Source organism: Macaca mulatta, chromosome 3 (genome assembly GCF_049350105.2).
Source record: "Macaca mulatta isolate MMU2019108-1 chromosome 3, T2T-MMU8v2.0, whole genome shotgun sequence".
Classification (NCBI taxonomy): domain Eukaryota; kingdom Metazoa; phylum Chordata; class Mammalia; order Primates; family Cercopithecidae; genus Macaca; species Macaca mulatta.
This window is the reverse complement of record NC_133408.1, coordinates 102100047-102108771: the sequence shown is the minus strand read 5'-3', so window position 1 is coordinate 102108771 and position 8725 is coordinate 102100047.

The window sequence follows — 8725 nt, the reverse complement described above, 5'->3', positions numbered from 1 at the left end:
GCACGATCTTGGCTCACTGCAACTTCCACCTCCTGGATTCAAGCGATTCTCCTGCATCAGCCTCCTGAGTAGCTGGGATTACAAGCGCCCACCACCATGCCCAGCTAATTTTTGTATTTTTGGTAGAGACAGGATTTCACCATGTTGGCCAGGTTGGTCTTGAACTCCTGACCTCAGGTAATCCACCTTCCTCGGCCTCCCAAAGTGCTGGGATTACAGGCATGAGCCACCGCGCCTGATCAGTATTTCTTTTTTTTCTTTTTTTTTTTTTTGAGATGGAGTCTGGCTCTGTCGCCCAGGCTGGAGTGCAGTGGCCGGATCTCAGCTCACTGCAAGCTCCACCTCCCAGGTTCACGCCATTCTCCTGCCTCAGCCTCCTGAGTAGCTGGGACTACAGGCGCCTGCCACCACGCCCGGCTAGTTTTTTGTATTTTTTTTTAGTAGAGACGGGGTTTCACCGTGTTAGCCGGGCTGGTCTCGATCTCCTGACCCCGTGATCCGCCCGTCTCGGCCTCCCAAAGTGCTGGGATTACAGGCTTGAGCCACCGTGCCCGGCCAGTATTTCTTAAATAATAACACTTGAAAGTCAAAATGGCTCCTTGATCCATGGGCTGCAGAATGGATGTTGGGTTCATGAACATAAGACAACATTAATCTCCTTGTACAGCTCCATCAAGCTCCTGAGTGACCAGGTGTGTTGTCAATAAGCAGTAATATTCTGAGCAGTGTGTTTCACCAGTAGACTTACAATAATCAGTAAACCATGTTGTAAACAGATATGCTGTGATTCAGGCTTTGTTGTTTCATTTATAGAACACAGGCAGAGTAGATTCAGCACAATTTCTAAGGACCTCAGATTTCTGAAATGGCAAATGAGCATTGGCTTCAACTTAAAGTCACCAGCTGCAATAACTCCTAACAAGAGAGCCAGCCCATCCTTAGAAGCTAGCCATTGACTTCTCTTTACCTATGAAAGTCCTAGATGACATCTTCTTCCATCTAAATTGTTTCATCTAAATTGGAAATCTGTTGTTCAATGTACCTTCATCAATTACCTTAAGTAGATCTTCTCGATAACTTGCTGGAGCTTCTCCATCAGCACTTGCTCCTTCACCTTGTACTTTTTTTGTTTAATTTTGTTTTGTTTTTTACCAGAAAGAATGAGCTTGAAACCTTGCAGTTTTATTTAACGGAGATGGCTTGTTTCCTCATGAACTAACCTCCTGCTGGCTTCTAACTTTTCTTCTGCAGCTTCCTCACCTCTCAACCTTCATAGAATTGAAGAGAGTTAGGGCCTTGATCTGGATTAGGCTTTGGATTAAGGGAACATTGTGACTGTTTTGATCTTCTATCCAAACCACTCAGTTTCTCCATATCACCGATAAGGCTGTTTTGCTTTCTAATCATTTGTGCATTCATTGAAGTAACATTTTAAATTCCTTTCGAGAACTTGTTTTGCCTCCTTTCTCTGCCATTGTGCTGTGTGATGTTGACTCCATTTCTTGCCATGTCTTCTCACAAGACTTTCAAAATCAAGCAATTTCTGGCCAAGAAACAAAAGCAAAACGATTCATCCTGCAGTGGATTTGAATGAAAATTGGTAATAAAATCAGGTACAACTCCAAGATGTTGGGAATAGGCCTCCAAAATCTGGCCATAAACTGGCCCCAAAACTGGCCATAAACAAAATCTCTGCAGCACTGTGACATGTTCGTGATGGCCATGACGCCCACACTGGAAGGTTGTGGGTTTACCGGAATGAGGGCAAGGAACACCTGGCCCACCTAGGGTGGAAAACTGCTTAAAGGTGTTCTTAAATCACAAACAATAAACAATGGCATGCGCGATCTGTGCCTTAAGGACATGCTCCTGCTGCAGATTACTAGCTAGACTCATCCCTTTACTTTGGCCCATCCCTTTGTTTCACATAAGGAATACTTTTAGTTAATCTATAATCTAGAGAAACAATGCTTATCACTGGTTTGCTGTCAATAAATATGTAAGTAAATCTCTGTTCAGGGCTCTCAGCTCTGAAGGCTGTGAGACCCCTGATTTCCCACTCCACACCTCTATATTTCTGTGTGTGTGTCTTTAATTCCTCTAGCACCGCTGGTTTAGGGTCTCCCTGACAAAGCTGGTCTCCACACAAGAGAAGACATTGGAGAAGAACCAAGCTGGGCCTATTAGCAATGTCACATGAGATGGCACACATGCTTATGCTGTATCAAGGTCACTATCATCTTACCATAGCAAGCTGAAAATGTCAACACTATCTGAACAGTTGGGCATGTTTTATTGGGAAAATGTTTTTTCTCTTTGTTTATATGCTCTGCATTAGTAAGCTGGCTCAATAATATATATGTGAGATCTTTTATTTGGTTAAAAAAAAGCACTTTTCCTTGCATTCATAACTTGGCTCTTTGATGCAAGAGGTCTAGTTTTGTCCTATCTTGGTCTTAGCATGCCTTCCTCATTAGGTTTATTTATTTCTTTTTTCTTTTCTTTTCTTTTCTTTTTTTTTTTTTTTAAACCGTGTTTCACTCTTTTCGCCCAGGCTGGAGTGCAATGGCATGATTTTGACTCACCACAACCTCCGCCTCCCAGGTTCAAGTGATTCTCCTGCCTCAGCCTCCCGAGTAGCTGGGATTATGGGCATGCACCACCAAACCCAGGTAATTTTGTATTTTTAGTAGAGGGGGGTTTCTCCGTGTTGGTCAGGCTGGTCTCAAACTCCTGACCTCAGGTGATCTGCCTGCCTCAGCCTTCCAAAGTGTGGGATTACAGGCGTGAGACACTGCACCCAGCCCAGGCTTAATTATTTCTACCTTTTATGTAAAGTAAGAAATGTGTGAATCTTGCTTTCACTTGAATACTTAGAGGCCATTGTAGGGTTATTTATTTCAATATTGTTGTGTCTCAGGGAATAGGAAGGTCCTAGGAGAGGGAGAGCAATAAGGGACGGGTCAGTTAGTGGAGCAGTCGTAACACATACAATGTTAATTAAGTTCACTGCCTCATATGGACACAGTTCCTAGTGCCTCAAAGCAATAACAATAGCAATATCAAAGATCATTGATCACAGATCAACATACCATTATAATAATTATGAAAACATTTAAAATATTTTTTTTTTTTTTTTTTTTGAGACAGAGTCTCGCTCTGTCACCCAGGCTGGAGTGCAGTGGCGCGATCTCAGCTCACTGCAAGCTCCGCCTCCCGGGTTCACGCCATTCTCCTGCCTCAGCCTCCCGAGTAGCTGGGACTACAGGCGCCCACAACCGCGCCCGGCTAATTTTTTGTATTTTTAGTAGAGACGGGGTTTCACCGTGGTCTCGATCTCCTGACCTTGTGATCTGCCCGCCTCGGCCTCCCAAAGTGCTGGGATTACAGGCGTGAGCCACCGCGCCCAGCTAACATTTAAAATATTATAAGAATTATCAAAATGTGACACAGTTATACATTGTGAGCTGTTGGAAAAATGGTGCCCATAGACTTGTTTGATGTAGGGTTGCCACAAACCTTCAATTTGTAAAAAACACAGTTATCTGTAAAGCACAATAAAGCAAAGTGCAATAAAACCAGGTATCCTTGTATCTTCTTTGGAGAAATGTCTACCTAGTCATTTGCCCATTAAAAAAACTAGACCGTTTATCTTTTTTTGTTGTTGAGTTATAAAATTCTTTATATATCTTGAATTCCAACCCTTTATCAAATATATTGTTTGCAAACGTTTTCTCACATATTGTGGAATTATCTTTTCCCTTTCTTTTTTTTTTTTTTTATTTTCATTTTTCTTTCTTCTTTTTTTTCTACACAAAATAGCCTTTTTTTTTTTTTTCTTTTTTTTCGAGATAAGATCTCACTCTGTGGCCCTGGCTGGAGTACAGTGGTGCAATCATAGCTCACTGCAGGTTTGAACTCTTGGGCTCAAGCGATTCTCCTATCTCAGCCTCCCAAAGCGCTGAGATTACAGGTATTAGCCACTATGCCAGCCTCTTTTCACTTTCTTCATGGTATCCTCCAAAGCACAAAAGTTTAACTTTTGTTACAATTTGTTTTATTTTGTTGCTTGAGCTTTTGGTGTCATATCTAAAAAACTATTGCCTAATCCAAGATCATAAAGATTAACTCCTAAGTTTTCTTCTGAGTTTTATAGTTGTTTTTGCACTCAGGTCTATGATCCGTTTTGAATTAACTTTTGTATATGGTGTGAGGCAGGAAACCCAACTTCATTCTTTTGCATATAGATATCCAGTTGTCCCCACACCATTGGTTGAAAAAATTATTCTTTCTTCCATTGAATTATCTTGGCACCCTTGCTAAAAATCCATTGACCATAAATGTAAGAATTTATTTTGTACTTATGTCTATTCCACTGATCTATATGTCTTTCCTTATGCAATACTACACTGTCTTGACTGCTGTAGCTTTTTTTAAAATAGAGACAGGGACTCACTATGTTGCCCAACTCCTGGGCTCAACTGATCCTCCTGCTTTGGCCTCCTAAAGTGCTGGAATGGTAGATATGGGCCACAGTGCCTAGCCTGATTGCTATGACTTTGTAGCAAATTTTGAAATTGGGACGTGTGAGTCCTCCAAATTTGTTCTGTTATTCAAGATTGTTTTGGCTGTTCTGAGTCCTTCACATTCCCATATGAATTTTAAGATCAGCTTATCAATTAATGCAAAAAAATCAGCTGAGATTTTGATAAAGATTGTATTGAATCTGTGGTATTGCCTCAACTTTTATTTTACTCTTTAAACTTTTATTACTTATTTTTATTTTTATTTATTTATTTATTTTTGAGACAGAGTCTTGCTCTGTCACCCAGGCTAGAGTGCAATGGTGCTATCTTGGCTCACTGAAAGCTCCGCCTCCCAGGTTCACGCCATTCTCCTGCCTCAGCCTCCCGAGTAGCTGGGACTACAGGTGCCCGCCACCATGCCTGGCTAATTTTTTGTATTATTTAGCAGAGATGGGGTTTCACCATGTTAGCCAGGGTGGTCTCAATCTCCTGACCTTGTAATCCGCCTGCCTCGGCCTCCCAAAGTTCTGGGATTACAGGCATGAGCCACCATGCCCGGCCTTACTTATTTTTATTTATTTTAATTTTTTATTTTTGAGAAACAGGCTCAGCACTCAGGCTGGAGTGCAGTGATAAGATCACTGCTCACTGTAGCCTTGACCTAAAGGGCTCAAGCAATCACCCCATCTCAGCCTCCCAAGTAGCTGAGACTACAGGTGCCTGCCATCATGCCCAGCTAATTTTTAAATTTTTTGTAGAGATAAGGTCTCACTATATCAACCTAGGCTCGTCTCGAACTCCTGGTCTCAAGCAATCTTCCTACTTTGGCATCCCAAAGTGTTGGAATTACAGGCCTGAGCCACTGCACCTGGCCTTTATTATTTTTTATACAAACACACATATATAAAATTGTAAGTAAAAAGAATCATATCATTCATGCAGTATTTATTTGGAAAACTTTCCCCCAGCTCTATCTGTTACAGATATTTAGATAGGCATGAGCAGGGTAGGAGAGGGCTCTCCCCCAACCCACTAGGAACATCAGGTAATGGTTCAACAATTATCACACTGCCTCTCTAAAAATGATAATTTAGCAGCCCACTCAGGGTGGCAGGGAGAGACAATCTCCTGATGATCCACAGCTATTAACATTAAAAGTGTTAAGTGGGCTGGGTGTGGTGGCTCACACCTGTAATCCCAGCACTTTGGGAGGCTGAGGCTGGCAGATCACCTGAGGTTGGGAGTTTGAGACCAGCCTGGTCAACGTCGTGAAACCCCAGCTCTACTAAAAGTACAAAAAAATTAGCCGGGTGTGGTGGCAGGTGCCTGTAATCCCAGCTACTCAGGAGGGTGAGGCAGAAGAATGACCTGAACCTGGAAGCAGAGGTTGCAGTGAGCCGAGATCGCACCATTGCACTCCAGCCTGGGCAACAAAAGCGAAACCGTCTCAAGAAAAAAAAAAAAAAAAAGTGTTAATTGAATGCAGATGTCAGGGGGAAGAAACTTCTTGGGCATGTGCACTAAGAGACGAAGTGGCAAAATATGACCTTCTGGGTACACTCCACCGGAAAAAGGGAAGAAAGTCTCACGTGGTCATAGGTACAGCTTCCTAAGCACACTGCATGTGCTCACTTCCCAAGGTTGAGAAGAGCTCTGTACATGTGGAAAGCCCACCCTAAGGGAAGAATCATGGGAAAGAGGTGAGCCTATAAAGTCCTAGGATCACGGTTAAACGGGGCACTTGGCTCTTTAAACTTCATGTGCCTTCCTGGGTCTGTTCCAAACACACCTTCCTTTCTTTCTTGTTCTAAAGCCTTTTAAAATAAACTTCCACTCTTGCTCTGAAACTTGCCTTGTCCCTTTTTCTGTTTTATGTCTCTCAGTCAAATTCTTTCTTCTGGGGAGGCAAGAACTGAAGTTGCTGGGGACCCGTACAGATGCGCTGCCAGTAACTTGGAGTAACTTGGATGGCATCCACCGGTAACATGTCCACAACATGAACACTTCACACACTCCCATCTTTACTTCTAGATAAGCTATATTAACTACCTAGTTAATATGCCCTTTCATATTCTTCTTTGTATACATGTGATCATAAAAATATATATTGTGTATATAGAAATACATATGTAGAATTATGTATACATATATAAACACACATAAACATATATACATATATATACACACATGCAGTTTTTAAAATGTATGTATCTGTGTATGCTATCCAAAATTGGATCATACACAGTTTTTTTACCTTACCTTTTTTTTTGAGACAAAGTCTCGCTCTGTAGCCCAGGCTGGAGTACAGTGGCACTATCTAGGCTCACTGCAACCTCCGCCTCCCGGGTTCAAGTTATTCTCCTCCCTCAGCCTCCCGAGTAGCTGGGGTTACAGGTGCCCACCACCACGCCTGGCTAATTTTTTTTGTATTTTTAATAAAGGTGGGGTTTCGCCATGTTGGCCAGGCTGGTCTTGAACTCCCGACCGCAGATGACCCACCCATTTCAGCCTCGCAAAGTACTGGGATTACAGGCGTGAGCCACCGCGCCCGGCTGTACCTTACCTTTCATTTTACAATCATGAAAATTCCTCAAGTCAACTGATAGAGTGCTAATTAATTAGTCTGAATGGCTGTAAAATATTTCATGGTGTGGATAAAATGCAACCTATACAGGCATTCTGTGTTGATACGAGTTCTTTTTTTTTTTTTTTTTTTTTTTGGTTTTTGGCTCCTATAAACAATCACCATCCTTTAGTAAAATTTCCTTATAAAGTTCTTTTTATATAGGTTCTAAGAAGTGGACTTTTGGGTTTGAAGGATGTATGTACTTTTAATTGTAGTAAATGTTGCTAAATTGTTTTTTCTTTTTTTTTTTTTTTTTTGAGACGGAGTCTCGCTCTGTCACCCAGGCTGGAGTGCGGTGGCACCATCCCAGCTCACTGCAAGCTCCGCCTCCCGGGTTTACGCCATTCTCCTGCCTCAGCCTCCTGAATAACTGGGACTACAGGCACCTGCCACCACGCCTGGCTAATTTTTTTTGTATTTTAGTAGAGTCGGGGTTTCACCGTGTTAGCCAGGATGGTCTCGATCTCCTGACCTTGTGATCCGCCCGTCTTGGCCTCCCAAAGTGCTGGGATTACAGGCGTGAGCCACCGCGCCCGGCCGATAAATTGCTTTTTCTTTTTTTTTTTTTTTTTTTTGAGACGGAGTCTTGCTCTGTCGCCCAGGCTGGGGTGCAGTGGCCGGATCTCAGCTCACTGCAAGCTCCGCCTCCCAGGTTTACGCCATTCTCCTACCTCAGCCTCCCGAGTAGCTGGGACTACAGGCGCCCGCCAACCCGCCCGGCTAGTTTTTTTGCATTTTTTAGTAGAGACGGGGTTTCACCGTGTTAGCGAGGATGGTCTCGATCTCCTGACCTTGTGATCCGCTCGTCTCGGCCTCCCAAAGTGCTGGGATTACAGGCTTGAGCCACCGCGCCCCGGCAAATTGCTTTTTCAAAAGATGCTATAACACTGCACATTTTCAAGAACAATGTGGAAATATCCTTTCCCCTACATACTTGCCAGCAATAGCTATTACAAATATTTTATATATGCATGTATATATAATGTATATATACATGCATATATATATATATATATATATATATATATATATAAGTTCACTGCAACCTCCACCTCCCGGGTTCAAGTGATTCTCCTGCCTCAGCCTCCCGAGTGGCTGGGAACACAGGTGCCTGCCACCATGCCCGACTAATTTTTTGTATTTTTAGTAGAGATGGGGTTTCACCATGTTAGCCAGGATGGTCTGGATCTCCTGACCTTGTGATCTGTCTCTACTAAAGAATACAAAAATTAGCTGGACGTGGTGGTGGGCGCCTGTCATCCCAGCTACTTGGGAGGCTGAGGCAGGAGAATCGCTTGAACCCGGGAGGTGGAGGTTGCAGTGAACCGAGATCCTGCCACTGCACTCCAGCCTGGGTGAGAGAGTGAGACTGTTTCCAAAAACAAACAAACAAACAAACAAACAAACAAACAAATGTGATTGGGATGTTGATGCTAAAAAGACTATATGTTATCTGTTATTATAGTATGTGACCCAAAAATGACAATTTTTTTGATCCCAGCTAGTTGCAGCTGATATTGATGTTTCAACATGACATATTTTTATACAGACAAAATATCAAACTATCATATTC